The sequence below is a fragment of the Silurus aristotelis genome (assembly GCF_946808225.1).
Source record: "Silurus aristotelis genome assembly, chromosome: 8".
Taxonomy (NCBI): domain Eukaryota; kingdom Metazoa; phylum Chordata; class Actinopteri; order Siluriformes; family Siluridae; genus Silurus; species Silurus aristotelis.
In genome coordinates, this window is record NC_139581.1 from 4,606,051 (window position 1) to 4,612,850 (window position 6,800).

Sequence of the window (6,800 nt, forward strand, 5' to 3'; positions counted from 1 at the left end):
TTTCAGCGCTTTTATACGTTCACAATTTGTAATCTTGTGATTTATTTAATCTCCACTTCCGGGTTTCCTTGTTTATATATATGATTTCGGAGTTCGCGTCACAAATAGAGCATTTATCTAGTGCACTACACTCCACTTAAAAAAAACGGTTGTTTTGCGCCCTGCGTAGTGCACGATTCTAGGGAGCGGTGTGTAATTTGGGCGCGACGTAGGCAGACTGGAGCAGGGCTTTTCTGTTTTATTTATGTTTATTTACTGTCAGCGTGTAATGACGTATTAAATTATTATTAAAAATAAAATAATAAAACAAACAAACAAACAAAAAAAAAAAAATATATATATATATATATATATATATATATATATATATATATATATATATATAAAATATAAAAAAAAATGTGAACAAAATAACGTAATATTTTAATTTAAAAAAAAGTTTAAAAGACAGAATAAAACCAGACAGACAGACAGACAGACAGACAGACAGACAGACAGACAGACAGAAAGATAGATAGATAGATAGAAAGATAGATAGATAGAAGGATAGATAGATAGATAGATAGATAGATAGATTGATAGATAGATAGATAGATAGATAGATAGATAGATAGATAGATAGATAGATAGATAGATAGATAGATAGATAGATAGATAGATAGAACTTTATTAATCCCAAAAGAGAAATTGTGATGTTAAAGCAACCAGTTCACAGACATACAACAAAATATAAGCAACAACATATAGAAGAATATTCAGGCTCGGTTAAATTAAAAGATACAATGAGAAAGAAAGAAAATGATTATTTAAAATAAAAGAATAAACTATAATACATTGTTTACAGTAGTGCAGTCAGGCAGAAATCTGAGAACAGCACTTACAAGTGCATTAAAGAAGTAAAACCTGATATAAGATAATATACTGTTTCTATGTACATGATGTTTGTATATACAGGTGGGAATTTAAGGAAAGGTGCAGCAGCAAATTGTTATATTATTAAAAAAGATAGAATGAAAGTACATGATCAGATCAGTGGCATCAGGTGGACACCCTGAGAGACTGTAGATAAATAATGCATTGATGCGATCTTAGATTTAAATGCTAATAAATACAGAACATAACAGAATGTTTAATATGCTTCTATTTATAGTGATGTCAGAGAAGTAGATCCCGCTCCTGACACAGAGCAGATGTGTGGTGTTCGCCATGATGGTTAACAGTTTGTGTAGCATCTTTTCTTTTCACTTCCAACTCCAAGCACTCCAGTGAAGTCCCCAATATTAAGGTTGCCTTCTTGATGAGCTTGCTGATTTTTTTTATGTCACTGCTTCAGATACTCCTGCCCCCAGCAGATAGCAGTAAACAACATTACACTTGCAAAAGCAGACTGATAAAAGGTTTGCAACATTTTGCTGCAGACATCAGATGGCCTGAGTTTTATGCATAATTATTAGCGTTAGCATTATTTTATTTATATTATGAGAAGAATCTGACCACAAAACTTTGTTATACTGTGTACACAATACAGGCAAAAGTATGTGGACACACCGACCTGTTGTACATCTTGTTTCAAAACAATGGGGATTCATTTTGAAGTCTTTCCAACTGATTTTAAGGGGCGTGGCTAAGTGGCAAGGGTTTTCATTCATCCTTATCAAGAGTATTAATGAGACCAGACACTGATTTTTTGGGATATTGAGGAGTTCCTGTTCATTGGGGTTGAGAAGGTTTGAGGAGGGTTTTGTGCAGGACACACTCGAGCTCCACCATTCTAACCTTCACACACGCTTTGTACACAGGAACATGGTCATCCTGGAGTTCCAGTGCAGGGAAGTTGGTCATAACATTATGAGCAGTGAAGTTAATAACACTGTTTATCTCTTCATCATGGTACCTGTTAATAGGTGGGATATATTAGGCAGCAAGTGAACTTTTTGTTCTCAAAGTTGATGAAGCAGGAAAATCTAAGCTAGTGTGAGAGTTGTCTGAGAGCAGTGTGAGATCCACTCAACACCTTGTGATTGATCAATCATCAACAGCATTCAGAAGTGTCGCTCATGCATGACGGTGCAAAACTCCACTGTATGTGCAGTGAGGAGACATCTGGAATTCAGCGTTATATTCTAGCAAATATTTCATTACAGAGATGGACCTGCGAGTGTTGTGCATTACATGTAATACATTCAAATTTTGTATTCTCCAAATCCTCATTTACCAGTGTAATATTAAGTACTTTTATCCTAAATATTTCTAGATTGAAAATATGAACTGAATTAATACAGCTCATCTGTTACACTCAATAGAAATCGAACCTACTCTATGTGACCATTACACTCACACAAAGTTTTTCCCAAACAGTTTGCACAAAGTCGTAAGCAGAAGATTATTAGAACAGACACCGCACAGGCATAACATTATGACCACCTGCCTAATATTGTGTTGGTCCTCTTTTGCTGCAAAAACAGTCCTGACCCATCAAACATTAACAGCATGAACATCTTCACCAATTTAAGCTACAGGAGCTTATCTGTTGGATCGGACCACACGGACCAGCCTTCACTCCCCACGTGCATCAATGACCCTCGGCCACCCACAACCCTGTCGCCGGTTCACCACTTCCTTGCTTAAACCACTTTTGATAGATACTGACCCATGCAGACCAGGGACACCCCACAAGAGCTGCCATTTTGGAGATGCTCTGACCCAGTCATTTAGACATCACAATTGAGCCCTTTTTAAATTCGCTCAAATCATTACACTTCCCATTTTCATGCATTTCTGAGTGAAGAAGGAGAAACGCTGGTGTGAAACAGTTTTATGATTGGACCACAATATTTGGGCAAATTCACAACCTCATCACTATAGCGATTCCAACATGACCACAATACAACTCCATGATTTCAACTACCTAAAGCCACACAGCAAACAATCCATCCAATTAGTTCATCAATCTATCATCACATTTATCCATTAATCAATCCATTTATTTATCCACCTATCAATCAATTAATCCATACATTTTTTTTTATTTGTATAGCACTTTAACAATGGACATTGTCTCAAAACAGCTTTACACATATAATGCAGCAATAAAGAATGAATAAGATGTTCTATATAAGTGTAAGTTTTTCCCTAATGAGTGAGCCGGTGGCGACTGTGGCAAGGAAAAACTCACTGAGATGGCGTAAGGAAGAAACCTTGCCAAGACTCGCTCTGGCAGCATAACTTAAAAGGAAGAGCCAGAAGGTAACAAAGACATGAGGGATCTCTGGGATAAGAGACGACCCACCACACCACCGTCAACAAACCTGAGTGAATGCATGAGAGTAAGGGGACGACAGCATCCAAATATCCCAGCTTACCGAACACTCTATATCCAGGATCCCTCCAGATCTGCTCCTTTACCTAAGAAAAATCTACTGATAAAAGGCTTGACTAACTAAATATCTTTTCAGCCTCACCTTCAACACTGAGACTGTGTCTGAGTCCCGAACACTGATTGTAAGGCTGTTCCATCATTGTGGGACTTTATAAGAGAAAGATCTCCCCCCTGCTGTAGTTTTTAATATTTGAGGGACCAACAAATAGCCTGCACCTTTTGATCTTAATAGGCGTGGGAGTGAGACCTTTGAATGCTTTATACATAAGTAGTAGTATTTTACAATTAATGCAATATTTGATTGGGAGCCAGTGTAGACTGATTAAAACAGGGGTGATGTGCTCATATATTCTAGATCTAGTGAGAACATTTGCTGATGCATTCCGAACTAACTGATTATTTATGCACCTACTTGAACCCCACAGACAGTAAAGCATTACAGTAGTCTAATCTAGATGTAACAAAACCATAAACTAGTTTTTCTGCAGCCTGTAATGTCAACTTTTTCTAATTTAAGCAATATTTCTACGGTGAAAGAAGGCGATCCTGGTAATATTATTCACGTGAGCCTCAAAGAAGAGACTCGGGTCAATAATCACACCAAGGTCTTTGACTGCTGTACACACTGAGACAGAAACACCATCCAAAGATGCTGTATAATCCAAAAGTTTACTTCTAGCTGCATGTGGTCCTAGTAAAAGTACTTCCATCTTAACTTCCTTCTGCTTAACTCGGATATTAAACATTTACTGTCTAATGTCCTTTTACACACTTCTCAACACTGTTAAGCTGTTTCTCTCATCTGGCTTTGCTGAAACATACAACTGTGTATCATCAGCATAGCAATGGAAGCAAATACCATGTTAATGTATAATTTCCCCCAGAGGCAGCATATATAAAGAGAAAAGCAGTGGGCCTAGGACAGATCCTTGCGGAACACCAAAATTGACCTCAGAGAGTGTGGAGAACTCACTATTTACTTCAGCAAACTGATAACGATCAGTCAAATAAGACCTAAGCCAGGTGAGAGTTCCATTTATTCCAACAACATTCTGAAGTCTAGCAGGCGAGATATTATGATCAATGGTGTTAAAAGCTGCACAAAGGTCATGCAAAACAAGCAAGAAGACATAAACCCTGATCAGAGGCCAATAGCAGGTCATTTACCACTTTAACCAGTGCTGTCTCTGTGCTAAGATGAGGCCGAAATCCTGACTGATACATTTAAAAAATATGATGTAAATGTTCCCAAGTAGGTGTGAGCAGAACTGCTGTGCTACAACCTTTTCTAAAATGTTTGCGATAAACGGAAGATTTGATATTGGCCTGTAGTCGGACATCTGACAAGGTTCAAGGTCAGGTTTCTTAATTAGGGGGTTGATATCTGCCAGTTCAAAGAATTTAGGAACATAACCAGTGCTGATGGAAGAATATTATTTTTAGAACAGGTTCAATTACTTCTGGAATTATCTGTTTGAGGAAACTTGTAGGCAAGGGATCGAAAATACAAGTTGACTGTTTTGATGAGGAAATAAATAAAATTACTGTAAGTCATTCTCTTGAATAGAAGTAAAACTTTGTAATTGATTATCTGTTATAATTATAGTGCTATCTACAGGGTTATTTATAAAATACACTGGCGATCAAAATTAGAGAACAATTTATTAACAATTGAACAATTCTGAAATAATGTCATCTTCACTGCTCAACAGTTGAAGGAGTTTTTGTCCTGTCTATACCATGCTACCAGAACACCTTTTCCACAAAATAACTAAGGCATTTAAAAAACAAAAATCATTATTTTCCAGAAAACACACTGATCAAAATTAGAGAACACTTTCAGATACCTCCCAGCTATTGGTGTTAATCTGGGATTATCTGTCAACCCCTATTTAACTGGCAGCCTAACTTCCAGTTTCACTGACTCTGCAAGATGGTGGGCCGTTCTAAAGTGACTGAAAGCCTCCGGCAGCAGGTTGTCCAGATGAAGGCCAAAGGGATGACCCTATCAGCCATAGCAAGACAAGTTGGTCGTTCCAAATCTGTGATTTCAAGAATATTGAATCTTTACAACATTACATGTATCATTTAAGTCTGCCAAGAAGGCTGGTCGTCCATGGAAGACAAATACAAGAGGGGACAGGATACTGTGGAGGATCTCAATGGGCAATCGTTTCCACACTGCAGCTGGAATTGCTCACCAGTTCAGCGCTGAACCTCGTCATACTGTGTCTTGACGTTTAAGAGCATTTGGACTGAAAGCCCACTCTGCAGTGACCAAACCTCTCATTAGCAGAAAGAATCAAAAGGCTAGACTAAGCATGTTGTGTGGACAGAGGAGAACTGGTCCAAAGTTCACTTCAGTGATAAAAGCAAGTTAAATTTATTTGGTTCCGATCGGAAACATTATGTTCGGCGACAAACTGGAGAAAGACTGAACCCAAAGTGTGTAAAAAAGTCAGTGAAAAGTGGAGGAGGAAGTGTCATGGTTTGGGGCATGTTTTCCGCAGCAGGAGTTGGGCCTCTTATACAGCTACATGGCAGAGTGAATGCAAATGTTTATTAGAACCTTCTTCAACAACATATGGTTCCTTCCCTGCATTCATCACCCAATCAGCCAGCAGTGTTCATGCAGGACAACGCTCCATGTCACACAGCAAAGTTGGTAAAGCAGTTCCTTGAAACTGAAAACATTGAAATAATGACATGGCCTGCCCAGAGTCCTGATCTCAACCCAATAGAGAACCTCTGGAAAATCCTTGGTGACAAAGTAATGGCCGAGAAACCCACTACAGTCACCGAACTGTGGAGGAGACTGGAAGAAGAGTGGACCAAAATCACACCAGAGCAGTGTGAGAGACTAGTGCTGTCCTGTGGCTACAGATGTGCTGAAGTCATTCAGAGCAGAGGCCTGTACACTTACTACTCATTGCTGACTGTTGTAACCTTCAGAAAATTTTGTTGTAATATTTTTCCATGCTACAGTCATTGTTGTTCTCTAATTTTGATCAGTGTGTTTTCTGCAAAATAAAGTTTTTTTTTTTCTTCAAATGCCTTAGTTATTTTGTGGAAAAGGTGTTCTGGTAGCATGGTATAGACAGGACAAAAACTTCTTCAACTGTTGAGCAGTGAAGATGACATTATTTCAGAATTGTTCAATTGTTTATAAATTGTTCTCTAAATTTGATCGCCAGTGTAGTTTGGACTTATACAGTAATCCCCCGTTTATCGCGGTGGTTATGTTCCAAAAATGCTATTTTATGTATACAGTACTGTACTGCATTAACATTTTACTTTATTTTTAAAGCTTAAAACTTATTCATACAAGATAAATGCAGCCGACCGAAAGTAGAGAATACAGGAAATCCAAGGGATAATTCAAGATTATTTGAGTGAAGAGAGATAGAAAACTAAAATTTAG